This window comes from Anolis carolinensis, chromosome 1, assembly GCF_035594765.1.
Source record: "Anolis carolinensis isolate JA03-04 chromosome 1, rAnoCar3.1.pri, whole genome shotgun sequence".
NCBI classification, from domain to species: domain Eukaryota; kingdom Metazoa; phylum Chordata; class Lepidosauria; order Squamata; family Dactyloidae; genus Anolis; species Anolis carolinensis.
In genome coordinates, this window is record NC_085841.1 from 256,887,339 (window position 1) to 256,912,491 (window position 25,153).

General features: G+C 40.5%; 1 protein-coding gene across 5 annotated transcripts in view; it reads right to left on the reverse strand.

Annotated features, from left to right (window-relative positions):
• nckap5 (NCK associated protein 5) overlaps window positions 1-25,153 on the reverse strand; it is an 856,064-nt gene that overhangs the window by 553,186 nt on the left and 277,725 nt on the right. The window contains exon 1 of one of the 5 annotated variants that reach the window (XM_062975062.1): window positions 22,280-22,847. The exons of the other annotated variants lie outside the window; for them this stretch is intronic. The gene's annotated coding sequence lies outside the window, so the exon portion shown is untranslated. Of the gene's footprint in view, window positions 1-22,279; window positions 22,848-25,153 lie in introns of those variants that run through there. 5 annotated transcript variants of the gene reach the window in all.

Consider the following 25,153-nt stretch of genomic DNA (forward strand, 5'->3'; position numbering starts at 1 on the left):
GGCTGCTGAAAAACACCCAAGGGCATGGATTAGAAACAAGGGAGCTAACCGATTGCCTAGGAGGGGCAACTGGTTACCATTGCTCTTGACTGTCACTTTCCCTTTTTCCCAACCCATATGCCTCTGGTGAACTAACATTCCTGGAAATGGGGTGGGGGGTGCTATAAAGCATTTTGGGGCCATGCTGCCCATTCGATGCACTCATCCTCCTAGTCTCAAACTAGTTCCAGGCATGGCAATCTGATCACCCACGCAGTAAAATCGGTTCCTCTCAACCCAGTTCCATGTTGTATTTATAGTGTCATTGTAGAAGTGCTCTTAGCCAAGAGTTGGAACCAAGTCCTTAACTTACACTCTTAAGGAATGATTAGCTGCAATCAAATATAAAATACTTGTTTTGTGGATGTGGTTAGCAACATCTGACATCCCACAGTAATGTTAGCTGACCTGCTAACCTATATTTCTGAGAAGTCTGGAATAAAAATGCAGTAATGGCTGCCAAATATAAATCCCAAACAAAGTGTAATCATCCTAAGTAAATTACTGTCAAGCAAATATCTCATGAATCAAAGAGTTCCCACGATGTCTGATGGCATTAGTTGGGGGAAAAGGTCCGATGATAGCTCCATACTCACACTGTTAAGAGGGAGCACTGCGCTCCTGTTTATTTTCAGAATTTATCTGCTGTCCAGTCATATCTAGTCTTCTGGATGTGAATCGTTTGCATGTGAAATGCTTCCTTCAGATACTCTTAGCAAACTTTAAAGTAAAGATTTTATCTTGAAACTCAGGATATTTTTAGTAAATTAGTTTTAGAATTATCTGAAAAACTAACATGAAACCTCAAATGGGTATGAGAAAGGATAATGGGAGCAATAGCATTGGATACACACAAGGTTTTTTTTTTAAAGGATGGGATGCATCCTGTTAGAAATAAATAGATTTTGAATGAAAAACACAAAGTTTTTCATAGTTGAAAAACACCAACTCTCATCATATTTACATATAAGAACAACGAATGGCTTAGTACAGTTGTTAAAACACTAACAATGTATACAGACTGTATACACATATACACACAACATACGATGAACGCACATTGATGTCTTTATCTGGGATTATACAATACTGGTTCTCAATCTGTGGGTCCCCAGGTGTTTGGGCCTATAACTCCCAGAAATCCCAGCCAGTTTACCAGCTGTTAGGATTTCTGGGAGTTGACGGCCAAAACATCTGAGGACCCATAGACAACATAAAGCATAACTATTAGGATTGTCAGAACTTAAAGTCTTCAATGTTCATAGGTCTTCTCCAGGCAGGACACGTGAATGCAAATTCACCACTTTGGGTGGGTTGAGCTCAAGGCAAGTTCCAGCTTGCTACAATTTGCAAGACTTTGTTGATTAGTTGCATCCACTTACAAAGACTCTGCAGAAATGTGAATATTCATTTCCTTCTTTCCTAGTTATTATAATGTTAAGAGTTTACCCCACACTTTGCTCCGTACCCATATTCTGGTAAGAAGTAAGGATGCTTCTACACAGCCAAATAACGCAATGTAGAAATGCATTAGCAGACTGATGCAATTTAAGCTGCAGTAAGCCACGCTGTGCGTCTGCACCCCAAGTTTAAAAAAGCACAGAGTGAAGTCCAGATCCTGCTCAAGGATTTGGATTTCCCTGTGTGTTGGTTAGCGGGGACAGCCATCCCAGATCCCTATGCAGAGTCCATCATGTGCTCCCTGGGCTCAGGAAGCCTACAAAGGCATGATGTTCTTTATATCCCTCCCTAAGTAAGATAGAATAATCCCCTCATTTCTAGAACAGTCCCTTAGCTAAAATGTCTGATTTAATTTCTAAACAGCAACACATATTATCTATGTTTGAATGAAAAACTGTGTGTATTTATGGTTGGCACTCAATGCATAACACTTAATGATATCACCAGGAATGTCCCCCGTCTCAGGTTTTGGCTTGGGAATTTAAGGGTATGAAAGAATCCTCAACTGGCAGTCTCGTATGCACACATTAGCCAAGTTCAACACTTCATTTAATCAATTACACTCAGCATCTTTTTTTAAAAAAGACAAAAATCTCTAGTGGGGAAGCACACTAATCATTTCAGGTTGTGCACATCACTTATAAACATTGTTCAAAACGTTGAAGTAATCCATTGAATGAATGCAGCTTGCTGAGCTGCCAATAAAATAACATAACCTAAAACTAAAGCTTGAAAATTCAATATGTACAATATCGAAAGCACTAAAGCTCAACATGTTGACTGTGAAAAACAGAAATCACTGTGCAAGACCACAACATATGAATTAAATTAGCCTCCCAACAGGAACAGTGCGAACTAATAAAAGAAGCCAAGAGATCTTTGGCAAACCATCAAAAACATAAATTGTTCTATGGAGAATTTTTCATTTAATTTCATTCTATGCTCCACCATGAAAGCAGAGATAGATGCCTCTGGAAAAATCCATTATTTAATTTCCAAACAGATATTTGTTTTGCCATCCCAACTAATGTAGAATTTAACGAAGTATCCTGTCTTCTACACTAATGATTTTAAATATGTTTTTGGTGAGAATCATAACAATTCAAGAGTGTCAAAGTAGAGTATCAGACTTAAACAAATCAGATTAACTGTATGTATACATACATGAATGATTAACAAAACAGAATTTTATAAATGAATTATCAAAATGTTATGACTTCTTCTGCCTTTGCCAGTTGCTCAAGATAAAATTGTATGTTGTTTTTGGTGTGTACCTTCAAATTGTATGTGACTTGTGATGACCTACGACAATCCTAACATGGGGTTTTCCTGGCAAGTTTTGTTCAAAGGGAGTTTCTCTTGCCTTCCCTTGAGTCTGAGAGAGTGTGACTTGAACAAAATCATCCAGATGGCTAAGCAGAGATTTGAACCCTAGTCCCCAGAGTTATAGTCCAATGTTAAAACTGCTACAATACGCTGGTTCTCGATATACCTATATCTATGGTATATGGTGAACTTGATATGATGTTGCCAGATACTTGATCATATTATTGATAATCAGTTATCTATCTGATCATCCAGCACACTGGACAAAAATATTGCCTACTTTGAAATGACGGTGGTTCTCCAGGGTCTTAGATGGAGGCCCTTCATATCTCCTGGCACATGATCCTTCAAGCTAAAAATGTCAGGAGTTGAACCTCAGTGATGTTAATAGTGCAGTCCTTACATACAAGATTTCCACATAATAGATTAGAAATAGCTTCAGACAGCACTGGACTCATCTGTCTTTATGCATACATGGTCTACAAATATTTGTGATGAGATTATCAGAACAAGATATTGTCCTTATGTGCCGACCACATGGGACATGAAGAGGCAAAAGCAGTCCTAGAAATCATGTCACACACACAACGGTAGTATGCCATAGGAAGAATGCCATCGTGTTATCTCCTATCACATCTAGCTCTTCTGTTAAGACAGTATTTACCTTTAGAAATCAGATCTAAACTGGAGATAAGTTAGCATGCATTCAAGCAATAAGTGTATTTAATTACTGTAAATACTGCAATACTTCTGCCAATTTCTTTCTTCGTAAACACAGCTATGAAAATGGCAGTGCTGTAATGCTTTGCCAAAATCACAGTTAATTATAACACAAATAGTTGGCACAATAACACTAAAATATCCATCCTAGAAGATGCAAGCAGCACCTGAGATGTCGTCCTGCTGCTCAAAGCAGGAGAGCATTAAATTACATGCCCCCAAACAAGCATTATCCTGCTTACCATTTGTGTGTGTTTTGTGAAAGATCTTGTACTAACCTGTCATGGCCCATGACTTAAGGAAATAAATATCCGCTGAACTGTACTTATGAAGATTTATTTATTTTATTTCCTAAGCACCTGACAGCCTGTATTTTGGCAACTTATAAAATACACTATAAAATGCCAAGTATCATAACAAAGCAAGGCAGCCCCAAAATTGAAAGTTAAAGTAGCAAAAATGAAAATGTGAGCTAAGCAAGTTTCCAAAGCTCTAACATCCAGCTCCAGTCAGGAATCTTGCAGCCATATTTTGAGCTAACTGCATTTTTAGTGCAGCCCCATCCACAATGCACTGTGCTCATTTCAAATCATCTCATTTGGATTACCAGATGATGAGTAGCTGAAGCATCTCTGTTTTATCTAAACCAGAACTTTCCCAATTATGTGTCACAACTCATTGCTGTCTAGTCTGCAATGTATCACGCAAACTCACCAAGAAACCTGAGTCTATGTGACATAAGCAATAAATCATATTATTGTTAAAAATATAAACAAAAGGGTTTCATGATATATATTGTGTCCCCATAAACTTTGTTATTACAATTTATGTATGTGTCTATATCTCTTATATGGGGTTGATATAACCTCCAGTTTGCTAGTAAAGTCAATTATTGAATTGCAAAATGACACAAATCCCCAAGTTACAAACATCTGGCTTACAAATGACTCAATTAAGAACAGGGGTGAGACAACAAGAATTAAGAAAAATCTACCCCTCAGAAGGGAAATTCATTCCTGAAAAAGTTATCATGGGGAAAGGGTGTCTTTACTTAAGCCTCAGCATCAATCCTTGTTTCCACAACAAACCATTTTTTTTTTCAAAATCCAATTATCACAGGGACAGAAAGTGAGGTGAAATCTTCTGAACAGAGGCACACACAGCAAAACAAACTCTACAGGGGTATTAACCCTTCCCTATCCTATTCAAGGCTCTTTTTTGGCTGGAGTTACACTTTAAAATGTAGCTGTTCCCAACTTGCATACAAATTCAACTTATGATCAAACCTACAGAACTTATCTTGTTCATAACTTGGGGACTGCCTGTAATTCATTGAATCAAGTGAACCTAGCACCCCTTTAACACCTTCATTGAAGCAGAATATTCTATTCAATCAGTAGAGCCCAAAGGTTGAAATTCTAACTTTTTTAGTAGTTGAGAACTACTAAGCTTCCATTCATCACAGCACCTTTCCCTGTCTGTCCACACCTGTGCCTCTGCATGGAGATTTCACTTGCGAAAAACCAAATTCGTTCTACTGTTTTGAGCACACATTACATTTGCAGAACACAGACGAAACTGTGCCCTTAAAGTTTCAGCACTTTTCCTCACTTACAAGGAAAACAAAAACAAAAACCATAATCCATCCATGATGCTTTCTTAAACATATCACCCCTCTTCCGATCTCTACAACAATTGTGTGTTCACTGGAGAAATTGGGGGCATTGCCCAAGATGCAGATATAAATTGACTCTCAGAATCTGTACCATTCAAACCACCAGACAAGAACAAAGTCAGCATTTTGTCATGGAACATTGCAGGGTGGAAGTCCTCTATAAAAGATCCCTCCTTCTTAGACTATCTAGCCCAGCATCACATCATACTGATGCAGGAAACCTGGGCGGTAGATGATATATCAACTAATGGATTCCAATCCTACTCAATAAAGGCTGAGCCCCCAAACAGATATGGGAGAGCCAAAGGAGGTTTAACAATCTTAATCTCCAACAAGCTTCGAGTAAAGGTAACATCTCTACCTCCACTAATGCCAAATGCCATGGCTATTTTAATCCAGCTTATTAACCATAAAGTGTTGATAATAAATGCTTACATACCCCCAATGAAAAAAAAAGCCCAAATCAAAGCTGCATGGATGGAGCTAGAATCTTATGTCGAAGACCTTATATTGCAGAATCCTGATGCATCTATAGTGCTGGGAGGCGACCTTAATGCTAGGATGGGCCCAGATGATCCCTCTCTCTATAAACAGCAGAACTGTCCTCCACCAGCCAGTGAAGAAGAAAGTCCCCTTCCCCTCCGCTGGTCCAAAGACCAGAAATCGAACTTTGCAGGCCTATGTCTAGCCAAAATGACATATAGGCTAAATCTCTACATATTAAATGGGGCGCTGAAAGGAGATCATCCAGGTGAATTCACCTTCTTTTCAGGTGGAAAAACCAGCACTATAGACTATATAGCTATCTCAAGGGATCTTATCCCCTTTGCAAAAGCTCTAAAAATCATGCCCAAACCTGAGAGCGATCACTTCCCAGTGTTACTCCATCTACATGGTTTTTCCCAGGAAATCCATTTGACAGAATCCTATAGACTACCATTGCAGCTTACAGAAGGATTCTATAAACGAGTCAAGTGGACCCTACAAGTGAATCAAAGAATAACAGATCTGCTAAAAACAGAGCGACTTACGAGCCTTCGTACCTCTTTGATCTCAGCCGAAAACGCCAATGCTCTTATGGAAACTTACAGAAATATTGTCCAAGAGCTCCAAAGTCAGCTAAGTCAGGGCAACAATACAGAGAGGACTCAGCTACAGCGACAACCACACCAACAATCCCAAACATGGTTTGATAAGGAATGTCTTTCTGCTAAGAAAGCACTTTCCACTGTTTATCAGAGTTTTAAATTCAACCCCACTTCAACTACTGCACAAGACCTTCTGCTGCAAAAGAGACAATATAAACAACTACTAACGCGCAAGAAGAGAGAAGCCATAAAAAACAACTGGGAGCGGCTCATCGAAGCCGTCAAGGCTAAGGATACAACCACTTTCTGGCGTATTACATCTAACATACAAAGCAGGGATCAAACTGCAGTTGACTCACAAATCTCGCCAGCAAGTTGGGAAGTATACTTTCAAGAACTATACAGGGACACCTATTCGGAAAATGCAGGCAGATATGTATGTCCAAACATATCAATGGAAAGCCTTCCCTCTTGGCCACCGGTGACAACTGCAGAAATAGAGAGACTAGTAGCCCAACTTAAACCAGGAAAGGCACCAGGAGAGGATGCGATCCCGCCCGAGGTCATCAAAAATAATTTGGACTTTTGGTCGCCTATCCTTGCATCTCTATTTACCTGTATCGACAAATACAGCCAAATACCCAAGGACTGGGGGATGGCAGTCATTGTACCCATATATAAAAGAAAAGGGAGGCAGGACGATCCGGCTAATTATAGACCCATTAGCCTCCTTAATACTATTAGCAAAATATATACAAGACATCTGTACTGGAAATTGCTGGACTGGATGGAGCAAGAAAACATACTTGCGGAGGAACAAGCTGGCTTCAGGGAAGGACGGTCCACCATCGACCAGTGCATAGTATTACAGCACCTTATAGAAAAATATACCTCCCAGAGAACATCGTCCCTCTATGCTGCATTTATAGACTTTAGAGCAGCCTTTGACTCTATCTCACGTATCAAGCTATGGGAAAAACTTAGGTCCACTTCAATAGATAAACGACTCCTGCAACTAATACGTTCCCTACATGAAGGGACCACACTGAAAATAAGATGTAGCTCTCAAGGCCACCTTACTAGGGCAGTTGAAACAGAGAAAGGCGTTAAACAGGGATGTACTCTGGCCCCACTATTATTTAACTTTTATATCAACTCCATGGTGGAGCACCTTTACAACTTGGACTACCACCCTCCAAAATTGGCAGAAAGGCACCTATCTATCCTGCTTTACGCTGATGACGCAGTGCTACTATCCAGAACCCAAGTTGGTCTGAAAAGAGCCCTGAGAGCCCTAGCAAAATATTGCAGTGCAGAACAGCTTCACCTTAACTTTCAAAAAACCAAAATTATGGAGTTCGCAAAACGACCCAAGAACCATACATGGAGACTAGATGGACACAACATCGAACAGGTCTCAAGATTTAAATATCTGGGGGTATTCTTTCACTGCACTGGAAATAGAAAAGTACATGCTGATTACGTAGCGGAGACGGCGCAAAAGAGCTCACACGCTATCCTAAAGTTTCTCAAGACAGGAGGAGGCCACTATATTCCAGCAGCTCTTAAGCTCTTTGAGGCAAAACCAATAGCACAAATGATGTATGGAGCCCAGCTCGGCCCCTACCCAAACTTTGCCCCTCTGGAGCAGGTACAATCAAAATTTTTAAGATCAACGATGCAAGTCCCCAGATGCGTCTCAAACGCCATCCTGCGTTTAGAAACAGGCCTCGTGAGAGTGGAGGCGAGAGCATGGATAGCCACTCTCAATTACTGGCTGCATCTGTCTCACTCGCCATGTGGCCTTGCCCCGCTAACTCTGAGAGATGAGTTTCAATCCACATGGAACAAGGTAGTAGCAACTAAAATCGCAACTCTAGGCTTCTCTCAAAAACATCTACTAAGCATGGGATGGGACCAAGCTAAGGTCCACATCAGACAACGGATCCTGGATACAGAGCGACAATCTGATTTAGCTTGCTCTCCAGTCTTTAGCATTAGTGCAGACAACAGATATACCATCACTCCCATGGCTTATTTAACAAACCTGGAGGTGCCTAATCATCGTAAAGCCTTCACTCTTGCAAGATGTCACGCCCTCCCATCAGCAGTACTGGAGGGGAGGTACCGGAAGACCCCTGCTCTGGAAAGACTATGCCCTTGTGAGTCTGGCCATATCGAAACTATCGAGCACGTGCTCCTCCAGTGTATGTTTTATAGAGATATTAGAATCAATTTCATCACTCCTTGGCTTTTAAAACATCCAGGCCGCACTGAAAGATACTACACCTCTCTGCTGCTCTCAGACTCCTGTTCTGCAATAACCTATAGTGTCGCCAGGTTCTGTGCGGCAGCAATTTCCATCAGACGGACGATGACTGACCCCACAGGGCCTGTAGCCAGAGCAATCTGTTATATCTGAAAGACTGCAAATGCTCCCTCTATCCCCCTCCAGAGGATCGATATTTACTATTAGCTGACCCTGCTAATAGTCTGCTTTTAATTTGTTTTTATTATAGCATGTTTTTAACTTGCTCTTTTATCTGACTTTTATGGGAACTGCGATTCCCCTTTCGGGCACCTGTGCCCATTTCTATATATTCTGGTCATAGACCGTAATAAATTACTACTACCACCCCTCTTCCAGTTATCAAACAAGTAACAAAACAAACCCTTTGAAATGAAAGATATCTCAAAAGTGTATATATATGGATGTCTTTTCTCTTCAATTATATTGATTAATTCATCAAGAGATTTCTTTCAGATCAGTTGGTAAAATGTATGGACCTCATCATACTAGAGCATAGATCCACCTTATATCCAGTTTCTGGCTCCTGCAGGATTCTGGGGTTTGCAGTTTTGGGAGGGGCCTTTGAACTGCTCAGCCAGACAGGTCCTGGGCCTCACTAAACTACAAACCCCAGAATTCTGCAGGAGGCAGAATCTGGATTTAAAGTGGATCCATGCACTAGTGTGATATATGAACTCACTTGGGAGATGGGTAAAATGATCTTATCTGTATAGGTACATGCTCATTGAAGCTGAACATGAGGAAATGGGTGTTCAAAATCCAGTGTCAATGAAGCAGATTTCCACTTGTACCAACCTGCACTATGAATCAAGAAATCTACTTTTATAGGGGCTAAATACTCTTAAGGAATTTTTATCGTGTCAGAAGCAACTTGAGAACATACTGCAAGTCATTTCTGGTATGACTTCTGAGGCATTAGATCCCATCTGCTTGGAAACTGAGCAGGGTCAGTCCTGGTTCATACTTGGACAGGAAACCACTAACAAATTCCAGGCGCTGTAGGCTATATTTCAGAGAAAAGGCCTGGCAAAATGACCTCTTGAATATTCCTTGTATATAGAAATTAAACCCTAATAAATGCATGGAGTCACCATACATCAACAGGTGACCTGAAGACTGGTGCGCAAATGCTTCAGAGCAATTTGGGAGAGTCATGGGAGCTATCAGGAAAAATATGTCATGACCTACCTGCTATTCAGCAAAAAAGAGCTAACTGGAGATAATAAATGAAGCCATATCATGCTAAATCAGACTATCATATGTCTATTTAGCTTTGTGTTGTCTAATGATCTGACTGGTTATAAGGAACTGCTAGATCTTTCAAAATATCTTCTACTTGGTTTGAGTTAAGATGACAAATATTGGGATCTGTGCCATAGTCAGTTTGCTCTTTAAGCTATTTTTGTTATGAGGGCATGGGCCTTTATAACAAAGTGTATACCGAGTTCAGGCCCATTGCTGCATACCTTAAAGAAATACAAGCAACAGAGAAGGAGGTGGGCATCAAGTTTTCTTTTGCAAGTACTAATTTAAATATATAGATGTCAATTCAGAAACAATGGCTATAACCGAAAATGTATAGAAGGCAGGCTTTCTAATTTTCCATCCACATAAATCCTTCATTTAATTTTCAGTACACCTCTAGACCACCCCAAACCACTTCAATTAATTTACCCTATTTAATTGCCAAAGTGGTCACGCTCCGCACCAATTATATCTTCCTTTGATTGCCCAATTGTTCCAAAACTTCCCTTAAATTGAATAAACTATCCAAAAATCCATACGACCACTAATACGTTTTGTGCATTACCTAACCAGATACAACTTCAAATCAATTGCTCCCCTCAATCCTCTGTCCTTAATCTACTAATTTCCCCTTTAATCCCAGTTCCAAAAGAGAGGGCGAGAAGAGAAAAATATCTAGAGCTGGGTAAATATTGGAAAAATAAACGTCAAGCAACCAAATCCCCATGGGAAAGAATGCCTGCAACCTATTGTTTTCCCTAATGTAGTAATCAGACAAAGAACAATTGTGAATGTTTTTGGAACAGAAACTTTTGCACATGACTGAACTGGTCTGACTTAACTATTACCTGGGCAAACATATTTCTTGGTGCCTGCAAGTGTGCAATGAGCAGTTACAGGAATTAGAGCATTGCTCCAAACACAGTTGCCATATTCCCTCTTCTTTCCTGCACAGATACATACACAAAACTCTGCTCAGAATCAACTTCCATGATTCTGTAACAAAGAGCCATGGCAGTTCAAGTTGGTGTCAAACTGCATTATTTCTACTGTGTAGATGCAGCCACTGGCAGGGATGTGTGGTCCCCAAAACTAGGCTCATTTATACTGTGCAATTATAACACTATGATTCCATTTTAACATTCATTTCCAATGTAGACCCATTCACTCTTGTTGCATTCCAAATGGTGTAAGTGATGAATGTCACCAGTCTCTCATTCAAAATACACTATGATAGTGCTATTACTATATGTACTTTAACTGTCATGGTTCAATCCTATGAAATGCTGGGATTTGGCACTTAAGGAGAGGCATTTAGAATTTCCAGCCAAGGAGCTCTAGTGCCTCAACATACTACAAATCCCGGTATTCCACAGGATGCAGCCATGGCACTTAAAAGTACAATAAAGCACACCAAAATACTTGGGAGTTACCCTGGACCGTGCTCTGACTTACAAGAAGCACTGCTTGACAATCAAGCAAAACATGGGCACTAGAAATAATATTGTACGAAAGCTGACTAGCACAACCTGGGGATCACAACCAGACACACTGAAGACATCTGCCCTTGCGCTTTGCTACTCTGCTGCTGAATATGCATGCCCAATGTGGAATACATTTCACTACATTGAACAGTGGATGTGGCTCTTAATGAAACATGCCGCATCATCACATGTTGTCTATGCCCCACACCACTGGAGAAATTGTACTGTTTAGCCGGCATTGCACCACCTAACATCTGCCGGGAAGTAGCAGACAGCAATTAAAGGACCAAGTCAGTGACCTCTCCGGCCCATCCCCTGCTCAGGTATCAGCCAGCATACCAACGCCTTAAAGCAAGAAATACTTTTCTAAGATCTACAGAGATACTCGCAGGAACATCTCAGCAAGCGAGAGTCCAAAAGTGGCAGGCTAAAATCCGGAACCTCAATCAGTGGCTGAAGCCAGATTAGAGACTCTCTTCTGGGCACACAGAAGACTGGGCGACTTGGAAGGCGCTGAACAGATTGCATTCTAGCACCACGAGATGCAGAGCCAACCTTAATAAATGGGGCCACAAAGTGGAGTGTGGAGAAGAGCAAACCACAGACCATCTACTACAATGCAGTCTGAGCCCTGCCACATGCACTATGGAGGACCTCCTTTACAGCAAGACCAGAGGCACTCCAAGTGGTCAGCTACTGGTCAAAGAACATTTAATATAATGCCAATTTTTTAAAACTTTGTGTTTTCAAATACATTACAACTTGTACCCTCGGTTAGCTTCTGACACGACAAATAAATAGCATAAAATACATCCAAGCACCCTTCTACACTATAAAATACAGTATAGCACACAAATGGACCTTGTGACATCTTTTAGACTAATGAATTTTCATTCTATACTGCTATATGTTGATTTGCACTCTGTGTTTAGTGTATGTTTTTATTATAATGTGTGTGTATCTTATGTGTTTTATTGTATGTATTTTATGTTTATATGGTGTGACTCTGTTGTATTCCATCTCGAGCCATTAGGAGAAGTGGGTAAGAAATAAAACATATTATTATCATTATCATCATCATTATTATTATTAATGAAGAGAAAGAAGTTGGTAGCAGAGATTAAAGTCCACTTCATCACACAGGTGGAGTGAAGTGCCTAGGAACAGATCTTTATACACTAGAGTCTCGCTTATCCAACTTAAACGGGCCGCATGTTGGATAAGCGAAAATGTTGGACAATAAGAAGGGATTAAGGAAAAGCCTGTTAAATGTCAAATTGACAAAATAAAAAGCTGTTCAATGCATGGTAACATTATGTAGTAATTACAGTAGAGTCTCACTTATCCAAGCTAAACGGGCCAGCAGAAGCTTGGATAAGCGAATATCTTGGATAATGAGGAGGGATTAGGGAAAAGCCTATTAAACATCAAATTAGGTTATGATTTTACAACCTAAGCACCAAAACATCATGTTATACAACAAATTTGACAGAAAAAGTAGTTCAATATGCAGGAATGTTATGTTGTAATTACTATATTTACGAATTTAGCACCAAAATATCATGATACAGTATATTGAAAACATTGACAACAAAAATGGCTTGGATAATCCAGAAACTTGGATAAGCGAGGCTTGGATAAGTGAAACTCTACTGTACTGTATTTACAAATTTAGTACCAAAATATCGCAATGTATTGAAAACATTGACTACTAAAAAATTGACTATAAATAAAGGTATAATTGCATAAAATGAACTTACAGTAACAACACTGTCGGAAGATACATCCGTAAAGAGTTCAGTCCTGTGAAGATTTTAAAAAATCTGTGATCCTTGCCTGGCTAGAGAAACAGCTGTGGATCCAGGCGGGAGGCAGACTGCGCTGGATAATCCAGAACATTGGATGAGCGAAAGTTGGATAAGCAAGACTCTACTGTACTTACAAATGAGCAAGTTGTAAGTGTGAACAACAATAGAAATGCAAAACCTGTTGGTGTGGGGATAGAGTGACAAGTTCAGTTTTAATTATGGCCATTGCAAGGCACAGGTGTTGCCTAAAGCCAAGGTGACTATAACAGGTGGAAGGAGTTAATGTGATGTCATGTGATGCTGTCTGAGCATCAGAGAGGGATGGGATGGCATTTCAAAGCCATGGCATTTAAGGTGGAATGATAATACAGTAGAGTCTCACTTATCCAACATAAACGGGCCGGCAGAACGTTGGATAAGCGAATATGTTGGATAATAAGGAGAGATTAAGGAGAAGCCTATTAAACATCAAATTAGGTTATGATTTTACAAATTAAGCACCAAAACATCGTGTTATACAACAAATTTGACAGAAAAAGTAGTTCAATATGCAGTAATGTTATGTTGTAATTACTGTATTTACGAATTTAGCACCAAAATATCACAATGTATTGAAAACATCTACTACAAAAATGTGTTGGATAATCCAGAACGTTGGATAAGCGAATGTTGGATAAGTAAAACTCTACTGTACTATAACTGTGCAGTGTGAAAGGGCCTCAGGGCATGTACTGGGCCATTCAACTTTCTTCCAGAATGCCTTTCCTTGAGTTCTGTGTTGGAAGATATGAGTTATAAGTGAACTGAATTCCACATGCTTTCTCATGGAACAATTGACCATGTAATATTAATTATGTAATGTTAAATCTGGATATTCTCCAAGAACAAGAGGGAAAGGTAGCAGAAATCAAGCAGGAAACAGTAACCATGCCACTTCCACAAACAAGTAGGGATGGGTAAGAATTTTAAATTTACCTTTGATTACCCAAAATCACATGTTTTGTGCTACGTGGGATGGGAAAAAATTAGATTTTAAAAATCAGAAAGGTGTAGAAGCCAAAACAGTTTGACTATGCAGTATAAACAGGCATAGCTGATGGAAGTAAAGGATTTCAGTAGGGGGTAGAAGTATCAGCTACCCAAAACCCTAAAAGGTACCAGATCCTGCCTGATCTTGAAAGCTAAGCAGAGTTGAGGTTGGTTAATACTTGGATGGGAGCACAACTAATGAATACCAGGTACCACCTCTGGATATTTCTTACCTAAGAAAACTGTATTAAAAATTCATAAGGCCACCACAAATGAACTTAAAGGCACAGATATATACAGAAATGTCATAAGCTGCTGGAGTAGTAGGCCACCACTATCATTGCCAAAAGGCAACGTGCTTATTGTTCTGACAGACAAGAAAGGAATAAGATCCAAGAAAGCATCCTAGCCCTTTTCATTCATAACAACACTGCTACCTTCAAAATTGCAGGTTTCCAATTCTCACAATAAAAACCATTTTATATAATCAAACAGTAGCAGTTAAACCACTGAGCTGCTAAACTTGCTGACCGAAAGGTTGGCAGTAGGAATCCAGGGAGTGGGGTGAGCTCCTGTTGTTAGCCCCAGCTTCTGGCAACCTAGCAGTTCGAAAACATGCAAAGATCAATAGGTACCACTCCGGCGAGATGATAATGGCACTCCATGGAGTCATGCTGGCCTCATGACCTTGGAGGTGTCTACGGACTTAGACATGGAAATGAGCACCAACCCCCGAGAGTTGGACAAGACTAGACTTAATGTCAGGGGAAAACCTTTATCTTTATCTAGCAGTATTACCATCATCATAGTATTCTGTGCTTAACTACACTTGTTGGAGAAACTCGATACACATTTCAAACTTTCTATCAGTTGCTACTATAATCTCAATAAAATGCCACATCAACTATTAAAGAATTGTGCTTCTCTCTGTAGGTAAAGGTTCTCTCTGTGTGTGTCTGTTATTTAAGGGCTATTCTTTTGTATTCAGTACCAAGGAGCTCCCAAATGATTCAGCACAGTTGCACTGAAATATTCAGTGTTTGTGCTACTTACAAAAGTTGCCTGTTGGGAAGCTTAAGCATTAAACCTCATAAGACAGCATTGTATAAAGTTACAGTCGTGCCTTCTGTGTTTGAACACAGAAGTGATGTTTTTCGTGTACAATGATCACAACACAATCGAGTTGTATTGCTTACATAGTTCAGATTGCATTCCCTGGCTGCTATGGATCTGAATTTAGTACAACGGAAACTTGTCAATTACTTCTGGAATTCTTAAAGGCATCATATATGAAGACAGAAATAACTGCTTCATCCACCGAAAAAACAGTACTAACAGATTTAGTGGGCTAGTTTTTGGACCTTCTATAACCATAGAGAGATGTGAGTGTGTATGCAAGTAATTAATTCTTCTCTTTCATATCTCATCAACCCTTCCTTTGCTTGGGGAAAAAAAGTTTAATCAATTTTTAAAAGCAAGTGAATTGGGGTAGGCAAAGAAAGGGAAATTAATATTTCTTTTATCTGCCGCAAACTGGCTCCTTTACAAATTGCTTCCGGAGAGCTTTCAAGAATCCTTCTGGGTCAGTAGAAGAGGTCGGTTTCAGTGCCCAAGCACAGAAGTACATTCAGTTGCAAAGCTTCATTTATCCAAAACAACAGAAGCATAGATAATGAAGCACAGGAATAGAGATACGCTGCAACCACACCAAACGAAGAGACAAGCCAGAGCACAAGGAAGAAACCTCTGGGTTAACCTCTCCCACCAAAATTTAAAAATCTGAGTCATGGGGAACAATACAGAAACACTCACACAAACCCAAGGGTCTCTTCTCCCCCAGCCCCATGCTAGAAAAGATCATATTTCTGTGCCATCAATCAGAATTAAGCTGCTTATGGATGCGTAGCAATTCGGTACATGCAGTTGCCAGTAGCAACAGGGCATACAATTGCAGGGCTCCCCTCTCAGCAACAGCAGCAAAAAAGGGGGAAAGGAGGAGTGACCAAAGAAGGGGCGGCAGCAGATGGGACAGCAGAGCAGGGATGGCAGAAAAGAACAGAGGAAAGAGAGAAAGCGGCAAGGGGAAAGGGCAAGGGGAGCAGCAGGAAGAGAGGGGAAAAGAGTAACAGAAGCAGAAGGGACAGAAAGGCCGGGGCAGGAGGAGCAGGGCTCTTAGGATCACACAGCAGGCGCTTGGAGAGGGAAATAAAAAGGAAGGGCAAGAGGCAGAGGAGGGGCACTTAGGGGAGCTGCCAAAAGTTGGAGAGCGCTAAACAGTGACAAGAGCAGCAACAGAAGCCAATTGACAGAAGCAAGGGTTTCCCTGATTTCTGAAACCAAATCAGGCCACCTAATCCCGATCCTCAAAGGACCCAGTGGCAGCTGTCTGGGGGGGCCTTTCTCTCCCCGGCTTCCCACTCCCACTAATGCTCTATGACAAGCCACTCCTGCGCTTGCCAGAGAAACTTTGGCAGCCAGTGCTGCTGCTTTTTCTCTTGGCAACATCAGCCTGGGCACGAACCAGTCACCTGTTGGCAGAGGACTTGGAGATCCAGGGAGCATCTCCACTACATAATTAATTAATTTATTATTTATTTATTTATTTATTACAACATTTATATCCTGTCCTTCTCACCCGAGAGGGGACTCAGGGAGGCTTACAATAAACACACATATAAAAATTATACAATACACTATAAATTAGATTAAAAATTATTAACTTACATCAACATTCATAAAAACATTCTAAAATACAAATGGACATGTTCAAGTTCAAAAGACTGGGTCTGTCAACTGAGTTCTGGCTAATGGAGTTGTTGTATGTATTCTGGGCTGTATGGCCATGTTCTAGAAGTATTCTCTTCCGATGTTTTGCCCACATCTATGGCAGGCATCCTCAGAGGTTGTAAGGTATGGAGAAACTAAGCAAGGAAGGTGTATATATATATACATATATCTGTGGAAAGTCCAGGGTGAGAGAAAAACTCTTTGTCAGTTGGAGGCCAGTGTGAATGTTGTAGTTAATCACGTCATTGCCAATGTCGAATCAGCAATTTACCGGCTCCCTGAGGAAGAAGCGGAGGAGGTAAGAATGGAAACAGCAAGAATCCTGAGAAAGGCAAAACTTCCACAGATATATATATAAACCTTCCTTGCTTAGTTTCTCCATACCTCACAACCTCTGAGGATGCCTGCCATAGATGTGGGTGAAACGTCAGGAGAAAATACTTCTAGAACATGGCCATACAGCCCAGAAAACATACAACAACCCTGTGATCCCGGCCATGAAAGCCTTCGACACAACACACAGAATTAACGGAGTTTAACACCGCTGTCCATGCTATAGAATCTTGGGAGCTGTAGTTTGACCAAATACAACCAGCAGGATTCCATAGCTTTGTGCCATGGCAGTCAAGGTGGAACTGACTGTGTAGATGCCCGCACAGACCATAATCAAAGCATTGTACATACAGGCATAGGATGCCTCTACAGCAGTAGTTCTCAACCTGTGGGTCCCCAGGTGTTTTGGCCTACAACTCCCAGAAATCCCAGCAGTTTACAAGGATTTTTGGGAGTTGAAGGCCAAAACATATGGCGACCCACAGGTTGAGAACCACTTCTCTACACTATATAGAATGAATGCAGTCTGGTCGTAGCCTTTAGCTTTTTCTGCCAGGAGTTGTTGCTTACTAGGCATTAGCTTTCTCTTCCAAAGAGTGCTGATGCTTCACAAAACTACAACTCCCAAGATTCCATAGTATGAAGCCATGGCAGTTAAAGTGGTGGCGAACTCTATTAATTCTATAAGGGAGATGCATCCACTGTCTCCAAATGTGATGCGCGTACAACCACAGGTGTACCTTTTGCATATGTGTCAACTTAACAGGACAGTTGATTTGAAGACAGGTAAAATTACCCTGGTGGTGCAGCGGGTTAAGCCATCAAGCTGCTGAACTTGCTGACTGAAAGGCTGGTGGTTCGAATCCAGGGAGCTGGGTTAGCTCTAGCTGTTAGGCCCAGCTTCTGCCAACCCAGCAGTTTGAAAACATGTAAATGTGAGTAGATCAATAGATTCTGCTTTGGCGGGAAGGTAATGGCACTCAATGCAGTCATGCCGGCCACATGACCTTGGAGGTGTCTACGGACAATGCCGGCTCTTTGGCTTAGAAATGGAGATGAGCACCAACCCCCAGAGTCGGACACAACTAGACTTAATGTCGGGGAAACCTTTACCTTAAAATAAAATAGTATTAGAATAGGACAATAATAATAATAATAATAACAACAACAACAACAGCTATTGAAATCCACAAACATGTGGACAATTTCCACAGAAAGGATGAAACCATGAAAATGAACAAAATATGGCTACCAGTATTAAAAAAAAACTCTAAAATCAGGACAGTGAATAAAGAACAACACTCAGAAAACAGAAGAATTCCAGGCATCAATAAATCAGGGCCATCTAACACCAACCAACAAAGGATTCCCCCAGGCAGTAAGCAGCCAGACCTTGAAGCTGAAAGGCTAGGTGGCTAATTGAAACATTCACAGCTGCCTTAAACAGACAAGAGTTCCTTCTCCTATCCTGAACATTCCATGGATATATAAATCCCACTTACATAGTTTCCAACAGACCTCACAACTTCTGAGGATACCTGCCACAGATGCAGGTGAAACGTCAGGAGAAAATGCTTATGGAACATGGCCATACAGCCCGGAAAATTCACAGTAACTCATAATAATAATAATAATAACAGAAGATAATAATAATAATAATAATAATAATAATAATAATAATAATAATATAAAGGGATATCAAATTGTATTAATTTTACAGTATAGGTGCACCCAAAGTTGCGCCTTATACCTATCAGCTAACTTAACAAGACAGTGAATTTGAAGGCAGGTTAAAATAAAATATTAGAATCAAATAATAAAAATAAAATAATAAAACAAAAGTGGTGCCAACCTGCAATCACTCTATAGCATACGTGTCAAATGCAAGGCCCATGGTTTGTATTTGGGCCACTGTGTCATTTTATGTGGCCAGCTGGGCTTTCAATGCCAGGGCAACATAGTTACACTTATAATACAGTCTTACAATTACAACCAGCCCTTTGAAGGCAACCATAAGACTGATGTTGCCGTCAGTGAAAATGTGTTGACACCACCGCTCTATAGTACAGGAGCCGCAGGTGCGCCTGCCACCTACTAACCAACTTAACAAGACAGTTAGTTTGAAGGCAGGTAACTAATATAATAATAATAAAGTATAATAACATTAATAACAATTATTATTATTATTATTATTATTATTATTATTATTATTATTATTACAGAATCAAAAATAAAATAAAAGTTGTTTCAAACTGGATGCATTCAATGGTATAGCTGCGCTCACAGGTGCGCTTTCCTCCTGCCAGCCAACTTAGCAAGACAGTTAATTTGAAATCAGGTAAAACATAATAATAATAATAATAATAATAATAATAATAATAATAATAATAATAATAAAATATAGTAAAAATAAAATAAAAACATAAAGGTGGTGTCAAACTGAATTCATTTGTACCCACAAGTTCGCTTCTCTCCTGCTAGCCAACTTAACAAGAATTAGTTTGAAGGCAGGTAAATTTTGGTCTATGATTTTAAATCATGTGATTTTAATGTTTACATTAGGTGTTTTAATCTTGTCTTAATGTCTAACTGTTGTTAATATACCATGTTTAATGGTCTTATTGGTTTTAATGCATAGTTATGTGTATACTGTTTTAGAAATATGATTTGGTTTTACATGTATGTTAAGAATTTAATTTTGTCATTACTGTGTGATAAACCGCTTTATGTCCCCCCTCAGGGGTGAGAAAAGTGGCATATAAATACAGTAAATAGTTAATTTTATTTTGAGAAGATAAGAATAGTAATACTATAATAATAGTAATAATAGAATACTATAATATAATATGGAGCTCTGGTGGCAAAGTGCGTTAAAGCACTGAGTTGCTGAACTTGCTGACCGAAAGGTCCCAGGTTCAAATCCCGGGAGCGGCTTGAGCGCTCGCTGTTAGCCCCAGCTCCTGCCAACCTAGCAGTTCGAAAACATGCAAATGTGAGTAGATCAATAGGTTCCGCTCCGGCGGGAAGCTAACGGCACTCAATGCAGTCATGCCGGCCACATGACCTTGGAGGTGTCTACGGACAATGCTGGCTCTTCGGCTTAGAAATGGAGATGAGCACCAACCCCCAAAGTCAGACATGACTGGACTTAACGTCAGGGGAAACCTTTACCTTTTTATAATATAATATAAATTTATAGTGGTGTCAAGCTGGATTCATTTACACCCACAGGTGCGCTTCCCTCGTGCCTGTCAACTTAACAAGACAGTTCGTTTGAAGGCAGGTAAAATATAATAATAATAATAATAATAATTTGTGATTTTGTGATATGAAATTCAGCATATCTATCTTGTTTGCTGTGTCATAATAAAATAATAATAATAATAATAATAATAATAATAATAATAATAATAATAGAATATAAATAAAATAAAAAATAAAGGTGGTGTCAAACTGGATGCATTTGCGCCTACAGGTGCACTTCCCTCCTGCTAGTCAACTTAACAAGACAGTTAGTTTTAAGGCAGGTAAAATATAATAATAACTGCAATAATAATGATATAATAAAAATAAAATATAAAAATAAAAGTGGTGTTAAACTGGATTCATTTTTGCCCACAGGCGCACTTTCCTCCCGCCAGCCAACTTAACAAGACAGTTAGTTTGAAGGTAGGTAAACAACAACAACAATAATAATAGAATAATATTGTAAAAAAGTGGGTTCAAACTGAATTCATTTGCACCCACAGGTGCACTTCTGCCCTGCTACCCAACTTAGCAAGACAGTTTGAAGGTAGGTAAATAATAATAATAATAATAATAATAATAATAATAATAATAATAATAATAACAACAATAGAATAATATTTAAAAATAAAATTAAAAATAAACGTGGTGTCAAACTGACTTCATTTGCACCCACAGGTTCACTTCTGTCCTGCTACCCAACTTAGCAAGACAGTTAGTGTGAAGGTAGGTAAACAATAATAATAATAATAGAATAATATTGTAAAAAAAGTGGTGTCAAACTGAATTTATTTTCGCCCACAGGCACACTTTCCTCCTGCCAGCCAACTTAACAAGACAGTTAGTTTGAAGGTAGGTAAACAATAATAATAATAATAATATTGTAAAAATAAAATTAAAAATAAAAGTGGTGTCATACTGACTTCATTTGTACCCACAGGTGCACTTCTGTCTTGCTACCCAACTTAGCAAGACAGTTAGTTTGAAGGTAAGTAAACAATAATAATAATAATAATAATAATAATAATAGAATAATATTGTAAAAATAAAATCAAAAATAAAAGTGGTGCCAAACTGACTTCATTTGCACCCACAGGTGCACTTCCGTCCTGCTACCCAACTTAGCAAGACAGTTAGTGTGAAGGTAGGTAAACAATAATAATAATAATAGAATAATATTGTAAAAAAAGTGGTGTCAAACTGAATTCATTTGCACCCACAGGTGCATTTCTGTTCTGCTACCCAACTTAACAAGACAGTTAGTGTGAAGGCAAGTAAAATTCGGTCTATGATTTTGGATCATGTGATTTTAATGTTTACAATAAAATGATAAAACTAGAATAAGGAAAGTGGTGCCACACTGCATTCCTTCCCCCAGTGCAGATTGCACCTTATGTAGTAGGCGCAGCTTATGCAGGAGGACGAACTTAAGGGGACACTTAGTTGGAAGGCAGGTTTTTTTTTTTTTTAAAAAAAGAGCAAAACACGTGGGTGGATATAAGTGGGATCCAACACCAAGCAAACCTCAGTGACTCGGAAGCGGTCAGGGCTCTCTCTCCGCCTCCACCTGAGAAGAGAAAGCAAGCCCTTGGAGGAAGTTTCCCTTCGGGAAGCAGAGAGAGAGAGAGAGAGAGAGAGAGGCAGGCGGCGACCGGCTGCCCTTCCCTCCTGCATGTAGATCTGGGTGTCGCGGCTCTTCCTGGAGGAGGGCTCAGGGCCCGTCTTACCTGCTCGGCGGCGGAGGGGCATCCTTCCACGGCTGGGGGGCTTAATAATCCCGGGGAGAGGCTCAGGGGAGCGAGGGGGAGGCGAGCCCCGTCCCCTGGGCGCCCCATGGCCAAAGCAGGGCAGCCCCCGGCATCTCGCTCTGGCTCTGCGCGCTTTGTTGTGTCGCTGCTGGCGCTGCTGAGGCCGCTTCGCATGTGTTTGGGGAGGGAAGGCAAGGGGCTGCGCTTGCTTTCTCTCTCGGTGTGTGTGCCGCCTCCTCCTCTTGCGTGTGTTGGAGCTGCCTCCGCGGCTGTGGGCCTATTAATCCACGCGCATACACACACACACACTCTCTCTCCTGCTTAGGATCGGGGGCTGTCAAAAATCCAGCCCATCTGCTGCCATCATCATCAGTCTCGACTGAATGGCTCTGACAAATCTGCGCCTCCAGCAAGGGTTAGGGAAGGAAGGAGGGAGGGAGGAAAGAAAGAAGCAAAGGGAAGGAAAGCCCCGCCAGTCCCTGAGCCTGCCTTTGACATTGCTATTGTGTGCTGGGGAAACCTCGGAAGCCAAGATGCTCAAGGAGAAAGCGCACACCTCACTAAGGTAAAGGTAAAGGTTTCCCCTTCACATTAAGTCTAGTTGGGTCTGACTCTGGAGGTTGCTGCTCATCTCCATTTCTAAGCCAAAGAGCCGGCACTGTCCCTAGACACCTTCAAGGTCATGTGGCCGGCATGATTGCATGGAGCACCGTTGCCTTCCCGCCGAAGCAGTACCTATTGATTTACTCACATTTGCATGTTTTCAAACTGCTAGGTTGGCAGAAGCTGGGCCTAACATCTTTATTAACGACTTAGATGAAGGGTTAGTAGGCACAATAATCAAGTTTGCAGACGACACCATACTGGGAAGGATAGCCAACACTCCAGAAGACAGGAGCAGAATTCAAAACGATCTTGACAGAAGTTCAACAGGGACAAATGCAAGATACTTCACTTCGGCAGAAAAAATGGAATGCAAAGATACAGAATGCGGGATGCCTGGCTCGATAGCAGTACGTGTGAACAAGACCTTGGAGTCCTTGTGGACAACAAGTTAAACATGAGCCAACAATGTGATGCAGCAGCTAAAAAAGCCAACGGGATTCTGGCCTGCATAAATAGGAGTTATAGCGTCTAGATCCAGGGAAGTCATGCTACCCCTCTATTCCACCTTGGTCAGAACATACCTGGAATACTGTGTCCAGTTCTAGGCACCGCAGTTGAAGGGAGATGTTGACAAGCTGGAAAGCGCCCAGAGGAGGGCAACTAAAATGATTAAGGGTCTGGAGAACAAGCCCTATGAGGAGCAGCTTAAAGAATTGGGCATGTTTAGCCTGCAGAAGAGAAGGCTGAGAGGAGACATGATAGCCATGGATAAATATGTGAGGGGAAGTCATAGGGAGGAGGGAGTGAGCTTGTTTTCTGCTGCCTTGGAGACTATGACGCAGAACAATGGCTTCAAACTACAGGAAAGGAGATTCCACCTGAACATTAGGAAGAACTTCCTTACTGTGAGAGCTGTTCAGTAGTGGAACTCTTTCTCTGCCCCGGACTGTATTTCATGCACCCCCGGTGGCACAGCAGATTCAGTTGCTGAGCTGCTGAACATTCTGACCAAAAGGTCAGCGGTTCAGATCTGGGGAGCAGGGTGAGCGCCCCCTGTTAGCCCCAGCTTCTGTCAACCTAGCAGTTCAATAACATGCATATGTGAGTAGATCAATGGGTACCCCTCTGGTGGGAGGTTATGGCGCCCCGTGCAGTCATGCCGAACACATGACCTTGGATAACATCGGCTCTTCGGCTTAGAAATGGAGATGAGCACCAACTCCCAGAGTCAGGCACGATGAGACTTAATATCAGGGGAAAACCTTTACCTCTACCTATTTCATGCACAGAGCCCGAAGGTAATTTTATACAGTATTTTTAAATATCTTGGTGTGTGTAACAAAGTTTGTGTTCATAGGACCAGCAGAAAGCAAAGGGGTTACTGTCTCAGCCACTTATGTCAACAATTTTGAAGTATTTCAGAATTTCGGATAAGCAATATTCAACCTGTAGTACACTGGCTTTCTATATACAGTAGAGTCTCACTTATCCAACATAAATGGGCCGGCAGAATGTTGGATAAGCGAATATGTTGGATAATAAGGAGGGATTAAGGAAAAGCCTATTAAACATAAAAATTAGGTTATGATTTTATTAATTAAGCACCAAAACATCATATTATACAACAAATTTGACAGAAAAAGTAGTTCAGTACGCAGTAGTGCTATGTAGTAATTACTGTATTTACGAATTTAGCACCAAAATATCACGATGTATACATTGACTACAAAAATGTGTTGGATAATCCAGAATGTTGGATAAGCGAGTGTTGGATAAGTGAGACTCTACTGTATTTTGACGGGCTTAAATGAACTCTGGGGTCCACAAAAACATGTATACCACTGCTGCTTTATTGTGCATAAGATATAGCAAATATTACTGATTGTTCATGTTATTTGAGGAAATGTGCACACTGTGCTCCATGTCAGTGGAAACATTTGGCTTGGGTTCAGATGTAGTTACGGAGCAGACTTCCATGTCCCTTCATTTCAGTGGCAGTCCATTCCCCTGAAAATGCTACTTAAGGGAAGTAGGAGCCCTTGCTGAATGGAGAACACATTTCATGAATGGAACTTCTTCTGTGCCTGAACCCTAAAACCATTTTAAAATTTAACTCTCAATTAGAACATATGTGCAAGATCATAAAATATATTCTTCTGCTTACAGAATGTCTATGGACAGTTGTGTGCATAAAAACAGACAAACAGAAGGGTTGGTAAGATGCCCCCTTTTCTTTCAACTATCCAG